Genomic DNA, 20,937 nt, shown 5'->3' with positions numbered 1-20,937 from the left:
GAATTTCCCTGTATTTAGCGCCATCCATCATTCCTTCAATTCTGACCAGTTTCCCAGTCCCTGCCAATGAAAAACATCCCCACAGCATAATGCTGCCACCCCCATGCTTCACTGTGTGGATGGTGTTCTCGGGGTGATGCGAGGTGTTGGGTTTGTGCCAGACATAGTGTTTTCCTTGATGGCCAAAAAGCTACATCTTAGTTTCATCTGACCAGAGTACCTTCTTCCATATGTTTGGGGAGTCTCCCACATGCCTGTTGGTGAACACTAAATGTGTTTGCTTATTTTTTTATTTAAGCAATGGCTTTTTTCTGGCCACTCTTCCGTAAATCCCAGCTCTGTGGAGTGTACGGCTTAAAGTGGTCCTATGGACAGATCCTCCAATCTCTGCTGTGGAGCTTTGCAGCTCCAGGGTTATCTTTGGTCTCTTTGTTGCCTCTCTGATTAATGCCCTCCTTGCCTGGTCCATGAGTTTTGGTGGGCGGCCCTCTTTTGGCAGGTTTGCTGTGGTGCCATGTTCTTTCCATTTTTTAATAATGGATTTAAATGGTGCTCCGTGGGATGTTCAAAGTTTCTGATATTTTTTTATCACCCAACCCCGATCTGTACTTCTCCACATCTTTGTCTCTGACCTGTTTGGAGAGCTCCTTGGTCTTCGTAGTGCCGCTTGCTTGGTGGTGCCCCTTGCTTAGTGGTGTTGCAGACTATGGGGCCTTTCAGAACAGGTGTATATATACTGAGATCATGTGACACTTAGATTGCACACAGGTGGATTTTATTTCACAAATTATGTGACTTCTGAAGTTTAATTGGTTGCACCAGATCTTATTTAGGGGCTTCATAGCAAAGGGGGTGAATACATATGCACGCACCACTTTTCCGTTTTTAATTTTTTTTACATTTTTAAAACAAGTTATTTTTTTCATTTCACTTCACCAATTTCAACTATTTTGTGTATGTCCATTGCATGAAATCCAAATAAAATCAATATAAAATACAGGTTGTAATGAAACAAAATAGGAAAAACGCCAAGGGGGTGAATAATTTTGCAAGGCACTGTAGATGAGCTACATTAGCTAGGTCCTGCTAGGGAAGTGGTGGAGATTTACATTGCCACGGCAATAGAATATGTTAAGGAGTGAGACAGAATTCAAATGAACAGAACTAACGTTCTAATTCTTATTCAGAACACTCTCTCTCTTCTATGAAAGAGATGGTGATTTGCATTGGTACAGGGTTGTCATGACAATCTGATAGCTGGGAGAAGGAGGCCATTAATGAAATCTTGACGCACACACACACGTAACGAAGCACCAGACATTAAGCGTTTGACCTTGAGAGTGTCTTGTATTACTAAAGTCACTAACCAAGACAGTCCTCCCACACACATGCATGCGCTCACTATAACACACACACACATGCATATGCCCAGACAATGTGATTAATATTGTATTGGAGTTGAGGCCTGAGAATCTGAATCAGAACTGCAATTAGATCATCTATTTAGCCCCTGGGTCACATTCACTGTGGAATGAGAGAGAGAGAGAAGGGCAGGAGGCAGAGGGAGGGAGCGAGAGAGGAAGAGGGAGAGGGGGAGATGGGGAGAGGAGAGAGAAGAGGGGCATAGGGAGAGGAGAGGGAGACAAAATGAAGAGAGACAAAGAGAGAGGAGAATGGGGAAATTTATGATAAAGGAAGAAGAGGAAGAGAGAAGACAAAAATGTATTTAATAGAAATGGGGAAGAATGAATAGAGAGAGTGGTGGAGAGAAAGAGTGAGTGAAAGGAGAGGAGTGAGTGACTGACTGAGTGACTGACTGAGTGCTAGATGTCCTGTTGCATGTTGATCATTTTAGCTGTCTAGTCACCATGGGGACCAACACACCGAACAGGCAGGCAGGTAGCGCTTGCCTCACCTCATCGGGAAAGGACAACTTGTTTTTCTCTGCCTTTGCCTCTCTTTCTCGCTCCGGCTATCTTTCCCCTCTCCTCATCTGCACTCATCTGTACTCATCTCTCTCTGCCTTCCTCTCTCTCTGCCTTCCTCTCTCTCTGCCTTCCTCTCGCTCTGCCTTCCTCTCTCTCTCCGCCTCCCTCTCCTCTCTCTCTCCCCTCTCCCCCTCCTCTCTCTCCGCCTCCTCTCTCTCCTTCCTCTCTCTCCCTCTCTCCTTCCTCTCTCTCTCTCTCTCTCTCTCTCTCTCTCCTTCCTCTCTCTCTCTCCTTCCTCTCCCTCTCCTTCCTTCCTCTCCCTCTCCTTCCTTCCTCTCCCTCTCTCTCTGCCTCCCTCTTTTTCCTCCTCTCTCTCCCTGCCTCCCTCTCTCTCTGCCTCCCTCTCTCTCTGCCTCCCTCTCTCTCTCTCTGCCTCCCTCTCTCTCCTCCTCTCTCTCCCTGCCTCCCTCTCTCTCTCTCTCTCTCCCCTCCTCTCTCTCTCCTCTCCCTCTCTCTGCCTCCCTCTCTCTCTCTCTCTCCTCTCTTTCTCCTCTCTCTCTCCCCTCCCTCCTCCCTCTCTCTCTCTCCTCCTCCTCTCTCCCCTCCTCTCTCTCTGCCTCCCTCTCTCTCTCTTTCCTCTCTCTCCTTCCTTCCTCTCCCTCTCTCTCTCTCTCCCTTCTTCTTCTTCCTCTCTCTCTCTCTCTCTCTCTCTCTCTCCTCCTCCGTCTCTCTCCCTCCCTCCCTCTCTCCTTCCTTCTTCATCCCTAATATTTTCTCTCCCACTCATTATGTTCTTAATTTCCCCTTCCTGTGCCCTCATCTCACTTCCACTATCCCTTGTCTCTGCCACTCCTCCTCTGTTCTCACTCCCTCCTCCCATCTCCATCCCTTTATTTCCTCCCTCCTTCACCCTCTGTCAGTCCTCTTCGCTCTCTGCCTCCCTCCCTTTGCCCCTCAATGGGCCCTGGTCTAAAGTAATGCACTATCTTAGGAATAGGGTAACATTTGGGACGGAAGCCTACAGCATCAGATCCTGTTGGACAGTATTCTGTCCTGCTGCCATCTCTAACAGGAGGATCAATGACACTGACTCTCAGAAGCTCCACTAGCAGCATTATCGTGTGCTTTCAGAGTGAGACGTTTTTCAATGTCACTACATTATGTTAGCAACAGGAACATATTTTCTAAGATAGAACCGGATATGTTGATCAGAGCATTATGGGTACTGTAGTACATCATGCTCAGTGGTGATCTAAGCATGTACATCTTGGTGGGGCCAAAAAATAATAAATAAATAAATAGTGCAGGATGCAGGCCAGCATAGCCACTACACAACACTAAACAAATACATTAATTGCACTATACCACTGCTACACCTGGCTATCAGCGTAGCCTTGAATGGCAGCAAAACAGTTCATTCAGCCTAATTTACTGCCTTTAAAAAAAACATAGCTGATATGGCTGACTTGCTTAAACAAAAAAAGTGGTTTCTGTCAATTGAGATGTACAAACTATGGCATAAGGGGACGACAAGCAGATAAGAGGTAATCCGTCATTTTGATTATGACCGAGCTAGGATGGACATAGTCAATATAAATATTTGTTCAGTACTTTTGAAATATACAGCGACATAATTCAGAACATGGGCCATTCTTACAGTATTCTCCCTGTACACCAAGTCAGAACCGTAGGATAAATAAAGGGGGCATATAAGCAGACAATGAAAGCTCTTACAATATTCAATGATTACATTTCTGTAATACATGTTATAGGCTACATGTGAACCACCAAGTCAGAACAGAACGCGAAATTAAGAGGTAAAAATATACCAAATTATTAGGGTGAGGCACATGGGCTACTAACTATCAAGGCACAAGGCGAGACCCAAATGCAGACACAGGAGACAGATGTTTGGAGTCTTACAATGTTTATTAATCCAAAGGGGTAGGCAAGAGAATGGTCGTGGACAAGAAAAAAGGTCAAAACCAGATCAGAGTCCAGAAGGAGTGGCAGACAGGCTCATGGTCAAGGCAGACAGAAAGGTCAGGCAGGTGGGTACAAAGTCCAGAAACAGGCAAGGGTCAAAACCAGGAGGACTAGAAAAAGGAGAATGAAAAAAGCAGGAGAACGGGGAAACCGCTGGTTGACTTGGAAACATACAAGACGAACTGGCACAGAGAGACAGGAAACACAGGGATAAATACACTGGGGAAAACAAGTGACACCTGGAGGAGGTGGAGACAATAACGAGGACAGGTGAAACTGATCAGGGTGTGACACTAACAGCATACTACATAACATACATAGTATTACCTTCTTAGCTACAGTATACATATCTCCCTGGCATATTACATCCTTTGTGTAGCAGCATACAAGACAAGTTTGGACTCACCTTGTTGTGCTGTGCTTACTTGAACAGGAAGGTGGCGCAGCGGTCCTTCGTGGGTAGATTTTGTCATCAAACTTTGTCGTCAAAGTCTGGCATTCTCTGGATTTATGGTGCTTTCAAGACAACTGGGAACTCTAAGAAATAAATGTTGAGTCATGATGTCGTCAGTGATCTTCAGGTCGTGGCTCTAGAAACAGTTCCCAATTTACAATTCCGAGTTGGATGAAAGTTCAAAACATATTTTCCCAGTCGGAGCTACAGTGGATTTAAAAAGTCTACACACCCCTGTTAAAATGCCAGGTTTTTGTGATGTAAAATAATGAGACAAAGATAAATCATGTCAGAACTTTTTCCACCTTTAATGTGACCTATAACGTGAACAATTCAATTCAAAAACAAACTGAAATGTTTGAGGGGAAAAAAATAAAATAAATGAACAAATAAAAATAAAAAACCCTTAAACTAATACTTTGTTGAAGCACCTTTTGATTTTATTACAGCACTCAGTCTTTTTGGGTAGGAGTCTATTAGCATGTCACATCTTGATGTGGCAATATTTGCCCACTCTTCTTTGCAAAAGCGCTCCAAATCTGTCAGATTGCGAGGACATCTCCTGTGCACAGCCCTCTTCAGATCACCCCAGAGATGTTCAATTGGATTCAGGTCTGGGCTCTGGCTGGGCCATTCCAAAACGTTAATCTTCTTCTGGTGAAGCCATGCTTTCGGGGATTTGGATGTGTGCTTTGGGTCGTTGTCGTGCTGAAAGGTGAACTTCCTCTTCATCTTCAGCTTTCTAACGGACGCCTGAAGGTTTTGTGCCAAAATGGCCTGGTATTTAGGAACTGTTCATAATTCCCTCCACCCTGACAGCCCAAAGCATGATGCTGCCACCACCATGCTTCACTGTGGGTATGGTGTTCTTTGGGTGATGTGCAGTGTTGTTTTTGCGCCAAACATACCTTTTGGAATTATGGCCAAAAAGTTCAACCTTGGTATCATCAGACCATAACACATTTTCCCACATGCTTTTGGGGGACTTGATGTTTGTTTTTGCAAACTTCAGCCGGGCTTGGATGTTTTTTATTGTAAGAAAAGGCTTCCGTCTTGCCACCCTACCCCATAGCCCATTCATATGAAGAATACGGGAGATTGTTGTCACATGTAGCACACTGCCAGTACTTGCCAGAAATTCCTGCAGTTCCTTTAATGTTGCTGTAGGCCTCTTGGAAGCCTCCCTGACCAGTTTTCTCGTCGTCTTTTCATAAATTTTGGAGGGACGTCCAGTTCTTGGTAATGTCTCTGTGGTGCCATATTTTCTCTACTTGATGATGACTGTCTTCACTGTGTTCCATGGTATATGTAATGCTTTGGAAATTCTTTTGTATCCTTCTCCTGACTGATATCTTTCAACAATGAGATCCCTCTGATGCTTTGGAAGCTCTCTGCGGACCATGGCTTTTGCTCTGAGATGCAACTAAGAAAATGTCAGGAAAATCCTACTAGAACAGCTGAACTTTATTTGTGATTAATCAGAGTCACTTTAAATGATGGCAGGTGAATAATGACTTCTATTTAACATGAGTTTGAATGTGATTGGTTAATTCTGAACACAGCCACATCCCCAGTTATAAGAGGGTGTGCACACTTATGCAACCAGGTTATTGTAAGGTTTTTCTTTTTCATTTTTCCCCCTCGAAGATTTCAGTTTGTTTTTCAATTGAATTGTTCACATTATAGGTCACATTAACAGTAGAAAAAGTTCTGACAAGATTTATCTTTGTCTCATTCTTTTACATCACAAAAACCTGGCATTTTAACAGGGGTGTGTAGACTTTTTATATCCACTGTAGTTGTTCCCGAGTTCCCAGTTGTCTTGAACTCACTAAAGTCAAATTTTGCAGTTCCAAGTAAGCAGTTGTTTTGAGCGCGGCACAAATCATGACAGCATGGCCAATGTTGAATGTTTATCATTTTAAACTAGGAAAAGAGACTCATAATCTTAGATTTGGGAGCACACAGCCACTCCACTGAATAGCAGGCTAATGATTTCTTTGCAATGCTTGCAGTTAGCCACTGATTCCTTCCAAACCACTCATTGTTGAATTTGCGATTTCCAACTTGTTATGTAATGTTTATGGGCGATGAGCAACGATACGTTTTATCTATAATTTCTCTTCATTATTTCTCTTCCTATGACAAGGATTAATCGATTGATTCATGGTGATGACTGCTACCTAAGATTTTGAAAGTATAATGTTGACATGATCAGTCCAATCAAAGCTACTGTAGATATAACATGATTTGACATCATTTTATCTGTGGCCAATGACCTTTAGCCTTCTTGGGTGGGCACTTCTAATGTAACTCTATGGCAGGACCCAAGGGGCTAGAATTGTAGACCTCTACCCTTGGACTTGGCGGTGATGTAGTGTCCCCATGAGTGACAGAACACTGATCCAATCACAGCACAACGCTCCGTATTTTCTGCTGGCTTGCCCCTCCACCACAGAAAGCACTGCGCTAGGCTGAGATATCTGCATTTTGGAGCTGACTTACTCAAGAAAACAAAAAAGAGACCAGGTTTATATGTGGCTTTATTAACTCAATTATATATTTTTTTGTTTTTGTTACATTGTTTGCGAATTGATATGTGACACATATTAATGTCAAAATTAAGGAATTTTTTGGCCCCACATGCCCTGATCATGTTACACAATGCTATGGATGTGTTTTCCAGATACTGTGGGGGACTACAGTCTACACTGCTCTCCATTATAATCCCCCACCACCATTCTCTCTATGGAAGTTATGGTCTTTTCAAAGAGATCACAGGGCGTGGAATACTTTATAACAACAGGCCTTCTCTATGGCATAAAACAACCAACACAGCAGGGGTGTATTCACTAGTAACCAAACAGAAGCGAACTGGGCGAAAAGGAGAGGGACCTACCTGAATGTGTTTTTAATAGAAACTCTTGTTTTCGATGCAAATCGTTTTCCACTGCACAACGTTTTGTTGCGGATTGCTATGGTGTGCATGCACTAATAAATATATACCAGAATTCCTTTTGCCTCCAGCAGAGGTTGAAGGACTCTGTCCAATAACATAACTGAGCCTTGGATGCCCTCTGCTGGCCAAATACTGAACCCCAATCTCTCCAGTAACTGCTACGGTCACCTCCAAAATTATTGGCACCATTGATATAGATGAGCAAAAAATACAAAAAAAAAAGAAAAATGGATAACAAGCTATATTGTAAATAGGAAATGTATATGATTTTACTATATATTTTATATTGTTGCTCATAGAAAAGATAGGTTTCAAAATGATTGGCACCCCTAAAGATGATTATAAATCAAATGAAACAAGCAAAATGAAATCTGCATTAGCATTCTTCTGTTTTTCAATTAATCTCAGTTTAAGGAAATGTAATATGTGTATGCGACAAATAATTCCTGTTTCACTTGGGTATAAAAATGAGGTAACATGCATGTAAAATCCCTTTGTCATCCATCATCATGGGGAAAGGCAGAAAACTCACAAATAAAGAGACAAGTGGTTGTTGACTTTCATAAATTAGGCAATGAGTAACAACTGAAAAAACAAAAATACCACTTACCACTTTTGGGGCAACAATTAAGAAGTTTAAGACCACTGGAACAGTGGTGGACTTGCCTGGTAGAGGAAGCATGTGTATTTTGTCCCCACGCGGAGTGAGGAAAATGGTTCAGGAGGCACTCCTAAGGACCACAGTTGGAGAATTACAGAACTTGGTTGAATCTTGGGGTCACCAAGTCTTCAAATCTCCATTTAGACCCGTCCTCCATGCCAATAGGCTATTTGGAAGGGTTGCCAGAAAAAATCCTTTATTGGGAACAACCAACAAATGTAAATGCCTAGAGTTTGCTAAACGGCATTGGCACATGGATTGGAATTGGGTGCTATGGTCAGATGAGACTAGAATAGAGCTCTTTGGCCAGGCACAACAGTGGTGGATTTGGCATTGAAAGAAAGATGGATATACAGAAAATAACCTCATACCTACTACAAAATATAAGGATAAGAGCATCTGCTAAATGACTAAAATGTAAATTTTGCAATTGCCATCTCAGTCTCTGGACCTGAACCCCATTGAAAACCTGTGGTTTGAATTGCAAACCAAAGGATATCAACGATATAGAAAGATTATGTATAGAGGAATCAGGAATGGTCTAAGATCCATTCCAACATGTTCTCCAATCTCATAAAACATTATAGAAAAGACTGTGTCGTTATCCTCCCAACGGTAGGGTGCTGGAGTATTGAAACCAGGGTAGCAATAATTTAAAAGGTAGGGTGCTGGAGTATTGAAAACCATGGTAGAAATAATTTAAATGGTAGGGTGCTGGAGTATTGAAAACGGGGGTAGAAATAATTTAAATGGTAGGGTGCTAGAGTATTGAAACCAGGGTAGAAATAATTTAAATGGTAGGGTGCTGGAGTATTGAAAACGGGGGTAGAAATAATTTAAATGGTAGGGTGCTAGAGTATTGAAACCAGGGTAGAAATAATTTAAATGGTAGGGTGCTAGAGTATTGAAACCAGGGTAGAAATAATTTAAATGGTAGGGTGCTGGAGTATTGAAACCAGGGTATAAATCATTTCAACGGTAGGGTGCTGGAGTATTGAAACCAGGGTAGAATAATTTAAATGGTAGGGTGCTGGAGTATTGAAACCAGGGTAGAAATCATTTCAACGGTAGGGTGCTGGAGTATTGAAACCAGGGTAGAAATAATTTCAATGGTAGGGGGCTGGAGTATTGAAACCAGGGTAGAAATAATTTAAACGGTAGGGTGCTGGAGTATTGAAACCAGGGTAGAAATAATTTAAACGGTAGGGTGCTGGAGTATTGAAACCAGGGTAGAAATAATTTAAACGGTAGGGTGCTGGAGTATTGAAACCAGGGTAGAACTAATTTAAACGGTAGGGTACTGGAGTATTGAAACCAGGGTAGAAATAATTTAAACGTTAGGGTGCTGGAGTATTGAAACCAGGGTAGAAATAATTTAAACGCTAGGGTAGGAAATTTTGACACATCATTTTTTTATTTTTTCATTTTGTTTTATCACTAAACATATTATTTTTCTCTGTGAAATTGTGCTAGTATAAAATGATATAATTTTCCCACTTATTGAGCATATATTGTAGCTCAATATTTGTATTATTTGTTTTATACAGTCTTTTTTGTTTATCTTTAACAAAGGTACCAATTATTTTGGGATGTGACTGTATCTGTCTTCCACTCCTTTCCGTCACTGGGAGGCCATGTGTACTGGACTCTTCATGTTCATTACCTACACCCAGTGGTGGTTCTAGCTTGTATGGCTCCCTGGGCGAACCCCCCCTTCAGCCCCCCCTTCAGCCCCCCCTTCAGCACCCCCTTCAGCCCCCCCCCTTCAGCCCCCCCCTTCAGCACCCTGTAATTCTTATTCAGACATTTGGAACAACACAAATAAATCATCATAACATTTACAACTATATAAATATATACAAAAATAAGACTCATAAATATCCCAAAAAAAGTAACAAAGACAAATAGAAACAAATGTGTGTTGATTTGGCACTCGAGCATTAATACATTACCCATCCCCCAACACTGTCAACCACGAGTCAAGACTACATTACCCATCCCCCAACACTGTCAACCACGAGTCAAGACTAAACCAGTTCACCTTGGTGGTGTGCAGACTGGTTTTATATTATTCTTAACGATTTCGCACAAACCAGAAAAAAATGCAACAATATGTGAAACTATATATTCACAGTATTATGAATGAATTGTGGTTTATTAGGTAACATTTTGAAGTGTGACTGATTTTACTAATTGCTTTAGTACTGTACAAAGCTGGTGCACTATTTAATAGATTCCCCTGCTCTCCCTACCTCGGCCTTCCAGTGGGGAGACCTGAGGTCAACCTACCCCCGCTCACTCTACCTCGGGCTTCCAGTGGGGAGACCTGAGGTCAACCTAACCCCGCTCACCCTACCTCGGGCTTCCAGTGGGGAGACCTGAGGTCAAACTAACCCCGCTCACTCTACCTCGGGCTTCCAGTGGGGAGACCTGAGGTCAACCTAACCCCGCCCCCCTCCCCATCTCGTACTGCTGAGTGGGAGACCTTCCCAGGCAGTAGCCAGCCTAGAACACAAACTAGAATCAGGGCGCCCACTCCGACAAGGTTAATTGACCCACAGTCCCAATCCCACACGTGACATGATATCATTGACGTGAGCGATGAGCGATAGAAAACCGATCACACAAATGTCACCATTCCGATTTTTTTGGTGCGGGTGCCCCATGGGGCCCCCGGTAAGATGTCGCCCTGGGCGGCTGCCCATGTCGCCTATACCTAAATCCGCCACTGCTTTACACCCACCAGGGAGAAGACCAGACAAGGAATGTGAACAAGGCAATGGAGGGAGGGAGGGTGAATGATGTGGGTGTAACTGGGTCACTGCCTTTGAACACAGAATAGACTAATACTTAGAATCATTCAATTTTCCCTGAGGGAACTTCATTTGTGGTCACCGATACATACAAGCACATGAAAATAATTTCAAACACAAGACAGTGCATTCCATTTAAATACATAGAAAAACAGGGCACGTGTACATCAGTCCAGTAGGATAAAGTGCATGTTCCCATGCTGACCAGTGGATGGCAGTATAAGCTTGCATCTGAACCGACTTTACGCTCATTTTCCTTTCTCAATCATCTTCTCACCTCTCACTAATGTCTTATCTTAGCTGATTAACACACTAACACTCACCCCTCACACACACATACACTCATACACACACACACCTACACATACACACATATGGGTACACATACATGGGTACACAAACACACACACACACCGTTCATGCCTGTGTGTGTTTGTTTTTATAACACCAGCGTCCGTTTATAGAGCTTCTCTTTGTAATTGAGTAATTATGGAGCTATTAGCCTCAAGCACCTCTCTCTGCACTCTCTATGGTGCTAGCCTATTAACACAAGATCAATAGGGCTGCTTGCGCTCACTCCAGAAATGGGTGTGTGCCTGTGAGTGTTAGCTTGTGGGTTAGCGTGTGTGTTTGTGTGTGTGTGAGGTGGGTGCGGGGGGACTATAATTGGGGTTGAGTGCTTACTGGCACACACCAACTTCTATAAATATATCTCTGTATTTGTGTTAATTTAAAAAGCCGTGCAAATCCAACCCAGAGAGACTGTCTCTCCATTGACCCACTGATGAGTCTTTTCTATTGAAGATTTATTTCAACCATCATATTTCCCAGCAGGGCAGGCTTAGAATGTCAACTATTTCTCCATAATATTCTATTTCATTATATAACAGTGTGTATTACATTAAAACCTAAACATATATATTTTTTAAATATACACAACAAAAGAAAGAGTGTTTGAAGTTCCACTAGCTAACTGGATCCCACCCCCTTCCTCTCCTCTTGTTCCCCAGGATCAGTGCACTGTGTGTGGGGCGAGGAGGTCAGAGTGAGGGACTTCCTTTGGATCTCCATATTGGCTTAAGGCTACAGCTGCTCCTCAGAGATTGGCACCTCAAACACAGTGATCTACTCCTTCAGATGTGTGTGTGTGTGTGTGTGTGTGTGTGTGTGTGTGTGTGTGTGTGTGTGTGTGTGTGTGTGTGTGTGTGTGTGTGTGTGTGTGTGTGTGTGTGTGTGTGTGTGTGTGTGTGTGTGTGTGTGTGTGTGTGTGTGTGTGTGTGTGTGTGAGATAACATAAATATAGATGTCTCCAGCGTGAAGGAGGGGAGGGATTAAACCTTCACCAGAGCATCAGATAAGCAAGGTATGATGGGATAGATATCTATCCCTCACTGGACACACAGTGGTCTCTCCTATCCCACGTCTCTCTCTGCTAGGTAACACTTAATATTCAGCCAGGTCACTCAAGATCTACTGCGGAATTCGACGTACATTCAGGTAAGCAGGATGTCGGGCCACTAGGGGCAACGGTGAGCACTATTACCATCAAGTCGGCTTGGGTTTTTCTAGGGTGAGCATATCCCAAACAATAACCCTTAACTTAACCCTTCAGAATTAATTCCTAAACTTAACCTTAAAAATGTGCCGTTTATGGACAAATGTCAGATTCTGCAATGAGACTGTATTCTCCAGGCTAAGAGAATACAGTATTAACTTTAACACTTAGGCACTGTAGGACAAAAGGGTTCCAAAATGGTTCTTCGGCTGTCCCCATAGAATAACCCTTTTTGGTTCCAGGTAAAACCCTTTTTGGTTTCAGGTAGAACCCTCTGTGGAAAGGGTTCTACATGGAACCCAAAAGGATTCTGACTGGAACCAAAAATGGTTCTTCAAAGGATTCTCCAATGGGGACAGTCAAAGAACCCTTTTAGGTTCTAGGTAGCACCTTTTTTCTAAGAGTGCAAGTAGTGGCATAATACTTACCAGTTAACACTGATCTATGAATACTTACCAGTTAACACTGATTTATGAATACTTACCAGTTAGCACTGATTGTCACGGTTGTCGTAGGAAGGAGCGGACCAAAGTGCAGCGTGATTATCGTTCCACATTTTTATTGAACTGTGAAACTATGCAATACATAAACATAAACTAAAGAACAAAAAACAACAAACCGTGACGCAGAGGTGAAACATACACTAACTCAAAATCTCCCACAAACCCAGGTGGGAAAAAACACCTACTTAAGTATGATCTCCAATTAGAGACAACGATGACCAGCTGTCTCTAATTGGAGATCATCCCAAACAAAGCCCAACATAGAAATACAAAACTAGAACATAACAACATAGAAAATCTAAACTAGAAAACCCCCCCTGTCACGCCCTGACCAACTCTACCATAGAAAATAACAGCTTTCTATGGTCAGGACGTGACAGTACCCCCCCCCCCCAAAGGTGCGGACTCCGAACGCACCTAAAACAAAAGGAGAAAAAAAAAGAAAAAAGGGAGGGTTAGGGAGGGTGACTAATGTCTATGGCGGCTCTGGTGCAGTACGCAGAACCCTCTCATCCCGCGGATCCTCCAGGAGAGGAGGCGGCTCCAGTTCGGGGCGTAACCCCCGCTCCGCCCGCTGATCCCTCCGCTTTTGTGTCACCGGACCCTGGATTGTCGCCGAAGGACCCGGACCGTGGATCATCACCGGAGGTTCTGAACTGCAGACCACCGCTGGAGGTTCTGGACTGCAGACTGCCGCTGGAGACTCTGGACTGCAGACCGCCGCTGGAGGTTCCGGACTGCATACCATCGCTGGAGGTTCCGGACTGCATACCGTCTCTGGAGGTTCCGGACTGCATACCGTCACTGGAGGTTCCGGACTGCGGGCCGTCTCAGGAGGTTCCGGACTGCGGGCCGTCTCAGGAGGTTCCGGACTGCGGGCCGTCTCAGGAGGTTCCGGACTGCGGGCCGTCTCAGGAGGTTCCGGACTGCGGGCCGTCTCAGGAGGTTCTGGACTGTGGACAGTCTCAGGAGGTTCCGGGCTGTAGGCCTTCTCAGGAGGTTCCGGACTGTAAAACGTCGCCGGAAGCTCTGGACTGGACACTGTCGCCGGAAGCTCTGGACTGGGAACTGTCGCCAGAAGCTCTGGACTGGGAACTGTCGCCGGAAGCTCTGGACTGGGAATGTGCACTGGAGGCCTGATGCGTGGGGCTGGCAAAGGTGGCGCCAGACTGGGAACACGCACCACAGGGCGAGTGGGGGAAGCAGGAACAGAACACCCCGGACAGGGCAGGCGCACTGGAGGCCTGATGCATGGGGCTGGCACAGGTGGCGCCAGACTGGTGACACGCACCTCAGAGCAAGTGCGAGGAGCAGGCACAGGGCGTACCAGGCTGGATAGACTCACTGGAGGCTGGGTACGTGGGGCAGGCACAGGATATACTGGGCCGTGGAGGCGCACTGGAGGTCTCAATCGTAGAGCTGGCACAACCCGTCCTGGCTGAATGCTTACTTTCGCCCGGCAAACACGGGGCGCTGGCACAGGACGCACTGGGCTGTGAATACGCACTGGCGACACAGTGCACAGAGCCGGCGCAGGATATCCTGGACCGAGAAGGCGAACTGGAGACCAGGAGCGCTGAGCTGGCATCACCCTTCCTGGCTGAATGCTCAACCTAGCTCGACAAATGCGGGGCGCGGGCACAGATCGCACCGGGCTGTGAATGCACACTGGCGACACAGTGCGCATCACCGCATAACACAGCGCTTGCTTCATCACTCGCTCCCCACGGTAAGCACGGGGAGTTAGCTCAGGTCTCCACCCTGACTCTGCCAATCTCCCCGTGTGCCCCCCCCCCAAAATGTTTTATTGGGGCTGCCTCTCGGGCTTCCATTGTTGCCGTGCTAATGCCTCATATATTCGCCGTTCATCTCTCGCAGCCTCCATCTGCTCCCTTGACCGGCCATATTCCCCGGCCTGCCTCCAGGGCCTCTCCCGTCCAGGATTTGTCCATGTCCATTTGTCCTGCTGACCACGCTGCTTGGTCCTTTGGTGGAAGATTCTGTCACGGTTGTCGTAGGAAGGAGCGGACCAAAGTTCTGTCACGGTTGTCGTAGGAAGGAGCGGACCAAAGTGCAGCGTGATTATCGTTCCACATTTTTATTGAACTGTGAAACTATGCAATACATAAACATAAACTAAAGAACAAAAACAACAAACCGTGACGCAGAGGTGTGTCACGCCCTGGACATAGAGAGGGTTTTGTTCTCTATTTTGGTTAGGCCAGGGTGTGACTAGGGTGGGCATTCTTTGTCCTTTTTTCTATGTTTTGTATTTCTTTGTTTTGGCTGGGTATGGTTCTCAATCAGGGACAGCTGTATATCGTTGTCTCTGATTGGGAGCCATACTTAGGCAGCCTGTTTTCCTTTGGGTTTTGTGGGTGGTTAATTTCTGTTTAGAGTTGATGTTCCTGACAGAACTGTTTGGCTGTCATTCATTTTCTTGGTTTGTTTAAAGTGTTCTATTAATATTAAATGATGAGCACTCTCCACGCTGCGCCTTGGTCTACTCCCTGCAACAGCTGTTATAAGGTGAAACATTCACTAACTCAAAAACAATCTCCCACAAACCCAGGTGGGAAAAAACACCTACTTAAGTATGATCTCCAATTAGAGACAATGATGACCAGCTGTCTCTAATTGGAGATCATCCCAAACAAAGCCCAACATAGAAATACAAAACTAGAACATAACAACATAGAAAATCTAAACTAGAAACAAAAACCTGTCACCCCCTGACCTACTCTACCATAGAAAATAACAGCTTTCTATGGTCAGGACGTGACACTGATTTATGAATACTTACCAGTTAACACTGATTTATGAATACTTACCAGTTAGCACTGATTTATTAATACTTACCAGTTAGCACTGGTGTATTAATACTTACCCGTTAGCACGGATTTATTAATACTTACCAGTTAACACTGATTTATGAATACTTACCAGTTAGCACTGATTTATTAATACTTACCAGTTAGCGCAGATTTTTTTAATACCTACCAGTGTTCAATTAATATTAAATGATGAGCACTGATTTATGAATACTTACCAGTTAGCACGGATTTATTAATACTTACCAGTTAACACTGATTTATGAATACTTACCAGTTAATGCTGATGTATTAATACTTACCAGTTAACACTGATTTATGAATACTTACCAGTTAACACTGATTTATGAATACTTACCAGTTAGCACGGATTTATTAATACTTGCCAGTTATCACTGATTTATGAATACTTACCAGTTAGCACGGATTTATTAATACTTACCAGTTAGAACTGATTTATTATTAATTACCAGTTAGCCCTGATTTATGAATACTTACCAGTTAACACTGATTTATTAATACTTACCAGTTAACACTGATTAATACTTACCAGTTAACCCTGATTTATGAATACCTACCAGTTAGCACTGATGTATTAATACCTACCAGTTAGCACTGATTTATTAATACCTACCAGTTAACACTGATTTATTCATACTTAGCAGTTAACACTGATGTATTAATACTTACCAGTTAACACTGATTTATTAATATTTACCAGTTAACACTGATTTATTAATACCGACCAGTTAACACTGATTTATTAATACCTACCAGTTAACACTGATTTATTAATACCTACCAGTTAACACTGATTTATTAATACTTAGCAGTTAACACTGATTTATTAATACTTACCAGTTAACACTGATTTATGAATACTTACCAGTTAACACTGATGTATTAATACCTACCAGTTAACACTGATTTATGAATACTTACCAGTTAACACTGATTTATTAATACCTACCAGTTAACACTAATTTATTAATACTTAGCAGTTAACACTGATTTATTAATACCTACCAGTTAACACTGATTTATTAATACCTACCAGTTAACACTGATTTATTAATACCTACCAGTTAACACTGATTTATTAATACTTAGCAGTTAGCACAGATTTATTAATACCTACCAGTTAACACTGATGTATTAATACCTACCAGTTAACACTGATTTATTAATACCTACCAGTTAACACTGATTTATTAATACCTACCAGTTAACACTGATGTATTAATACCTACCAGTTAACACTGATTTATTAATACCTACCAGTTAACACTGATTTATTAATACTTACCAGTTAACACTGATGTATTAATACTTACCAGTTAACACTGATTTATGAATACCTACCAGTTAGCACTGATTTATTAATACCTACCAGTTAACACTGATTTATTAATACCTACCAGTTAACACTGATTTATTAATACCTACCAGTTAACACTGATTTATTAATACTTACCAGTTAACACTGATGTATTAATACTTACCAGTTAACACTGATTTATGAATACCTACCAGTTAGCACTGATTTATTAATACCTACCAGTTAACACTGATTTATTCATACTTAGCAGTTAACACTGATGTATTAATACTTACCAGTTAACACTGATTTATTAATATTTACCAGTTAACACTGATTTATTAATACTTAGCAGTTAACACTGATGTATTAATACTTACCAGTTAACACTGATGTATTAATATTTACCAGTTAGCGCTGATTTATTAATACCTACCAGTTAACACTGATTTATTAATACTTAGCAGTTAACACTGATGTATTAATATTTACCAGTTAGCGCTGATTTATTAATACCTACCAGTTAACACTGATTTATTAATACTTACCAGTTAACACTGATTTATTAATACCTACCAGTTAACACTGATTTATTAATACTTAGCAGTTAACACTGATGTATTAATACCTACCAGTTAACACTGATTTATTAATACCTACCAGTTAACACTGATTTATTAATACTTAGCAGTTAACACTGATGTATTAATACTTACCAGTTAGCGCTGATTTATTAGGCTCTTCTGTTGCTTCTCACATTATCATTCTGGTCAATAATTAAATATAAGCCGGGATTCAAACCAATCGTGGATTATCCACAATGATGCTTTCAAAGGCAATGTTTCTGCGGTCACAGAGACTGCATTCACGGTAAATGCTGCATATGTGGGCTCAATTGGAAATGACCTAAAAGCCGCATTGTTGAAAACCCGTGATCGGATTGAATCCCGGCCAGACACTTTTCAGTGTCCACACAAAAACATAAACATCATAGAAAAAAATCTTAGAATGGTTATTCAGGTATTATCAAAATAACAGGAAGACTCCCGTTAGCTGATTGCAATTTCAGAATAAGACCCTGTTGTTTATTGACCTACCTGGTTAAATAAAGGTAAACAACATGCTTGTTGGGAGTGAATAGAAATACTACACATTGCAATAGTATTAAATATCAATCTAAAAACCATTAGCTGAGCATTTCCACCACACTCTGATGTGTCTGGCTATGGTAAGGTTGAAAGATCCATGACATTCATCCATCCATCCCTCTATCCCTCTATTCCTCCTTCCCTCCATACGCAATCCTTCACCCTCCATCCTTTCATTTCCCACTGTGTTTGAGGTGTCATTTCACCAAATCCAGACTTCCCTACACACACAGAGACCTCTGTCTTTGACTGACAGCACACCTGCCAAGGTGCAGTAGCTGATAGCACATAACAAACAGTCAATTTAACCCAGTATAATATATATCATTACACATTCCATATTTACGTTAACTTAAAGGGGTTTGTTTTTCCAAGGTAGTGGAACGATCGTTTCCCTCCCTGTTGGACGTTAATAGTTTAGTCATACAGTATATGACATCCTTTCATCATTCACCATTTAATATCTTCTATTTATTTTCTTTAACTTTTATGTACTTTAACCAGGCAGGTCAGAGGAGAGAAAATATGATTAACAAGACGCCTGGTGGCCTGATGATCTTCATTAACTGAATATATAATATCATTACTAAACATTTGTTTCATTGTGAACTAACTACGTTATAATAGTTTATAAGCCGTTTATGATCAGGTTAAATTAGAGCAGAGTTTAAATTCAGTGTCACCACAGCCATTCTACAGACTCAGTGCCTTGCTGACATTCCAATAAAACCACATAAGTCAACTCCAGCTGCCCATCCCTGAATATTGCCCTCTGATAAACGACCAGTGTGTGTGTGTGTGTGTGTGTGTGTGTGTGTGTGTGTGTGTGTGTGTGTGTGTGTGTGTGTGTGTGTGTGTGTGTGTGTGTGTGTGTGTGTGTGTGTGTGTGTGTGTGTGTGTGTGAAATAGAATAGAATAGAACAGAATATTGTTCATACATTATGGTTGTGAAAACAAGAGACCACTTGCATACTACTATAGTACCTGAAGTTCTAGATACTATAGTACATGTAGTTCTAGATACTATAGTACATGTAGTTCTAGATACTATAGTACATATAGTTGTAGATGCAGTACATGTAGTTCTAGATACTATAGTACATGTAGTTTTAGATACCATAGTACATGTAGTTCTAGAAACTATAGTACATGTAGTTCTAGATACTATGGTACATGTAGTTCTAGATAATATAGGACATATAGTTTTAGATGCAGTACATGTAGTTCTAGATACTATAGTACACGTAGTTCTAGATACTATAGTACATTAGTTCTAGATACTATGGTACATGTAGTTCTAGATACTATAGTATATAGAGTTGTAGATGCAGTACATGTAGTTCTAGATACTATAGTACACGTAGTTCTAGATAATATAGTACATTTAGTTGTAGATTCAGTACATGTCGTTTATTTTATTTATTTATTTTACTCGGTCAGGCTTCGACCCCTGGTATCATATAAACACACATAAGAATTGGAAGAATGCGTAGAATTGCAGGACATGAGCTTTAAAACAGAAAAAAAAAATCTCTGGCCATTGCAAAATGTGTAGAATTGTGGGAAATTAGCTTTGAAAATTCTAAATGTTCTCTCCACCAACAAGAGGGGTGTGGACAGTTTGGGGTCGCATGGGTTGCAAGGTGGGGTTTGTTACTACACCAATAAATTACATTATCCATCCGGACCTTTGCCACCTAGGAAATTTGTGTAATCAGACCTTCTCAAATAGCACTTGAGTACCCCTGCTATAGTACATGCATTTGTAGATGTAGTACTTGTAGTTCTAGATACATATTAGACACTTTTTTATAAATTGATTATTCTATTTTTGTCCCAATATAAACCCTTTACTCACAACATATTTAAGCGGTAAAGTACAATTCAGAGACCATGCTATATTGTGAATACAGTCACAGTTAAAGGCCGTTGTTCTCCCCGATGCACAGTCAATAAGCATCAGCTCAAGAGTGATAATCAGTGCAATATATGAAATTCAAAAAGTGCAATTCTCCTGGATCTCATTTGATTAGGATCATGAAATGTGTGTCAGGCTACATCAGATATGTATATCATCAATACAGTAAGACAGTAAGAATGTTGTGGCGTTTAGCCCAGTGCATAACACATGGAGATCTGCTGCTGCCCTGTCTCTCTAAATGTGTTCAGGCTGCCCCTTATTTCATCAGTGACTCACCAGTGACATGGCATAAATCAACCATGACTTTCTCACATCCCAAATATGTGCTGTGTAGGCATTCGTGTTTTTGGCATCTATTGGCCTCCCCTTTAAAGGCCCAGTGTAGTCAAAATGTGATTTTCCTGTGTTTTATATATATTTCCACACTATGAGAATGGAATAATACTGTGAAATTGTGAAAATGATGATAATGCCTTTTTAGTGTAAGAGCTGAAATGTCAGCTTTTTTTGGTGGGACATCATCAGGCGGTAAAGTAGTTAATAGACCAATAAGAGAGTTCCAAACCTCTCTGCCTATAACAGCTTGTTTTTATTTTGCCCCTCCCAGACCACTGCCAGACAGTCCTAGCATGATTCTTGCTTGATAAATTGTTCTTTGCTAAGAAGCTATTTTTGTTTCTTTTTTACCATTTTAATTGAAAACAATCACAGTAAGGTACCTAATTGCTACCCTTAAAGAATTTGATATTGAGATAAAACGCCCCCTCCACATCTCTCCTTTTCTTCCCTTTATCCTTCTCTCCCCCAGACCCTGTTCTCTCTCTCTCTCTCTCTCTCTCTCTCTCTCTCTCTAAGCTGTT

The sequence above is a fragment of the Salmo salar genome, chromosome 27 (assembly GCF_965601325.2).
Source record: "Salmo salar chromosome 27, fSalSal1, whole genome shotgun sequence".
NCBI lineage: Eukaryota > Metazoa > Chordata > Actinopteri > Salmoniformes > Salmonidae > Salmo > Salmo salar.
The sequence above is the reverse complement of the archived record's forward strand: the minus strand, read 5'-3'. Positions refer to the sequence as shown.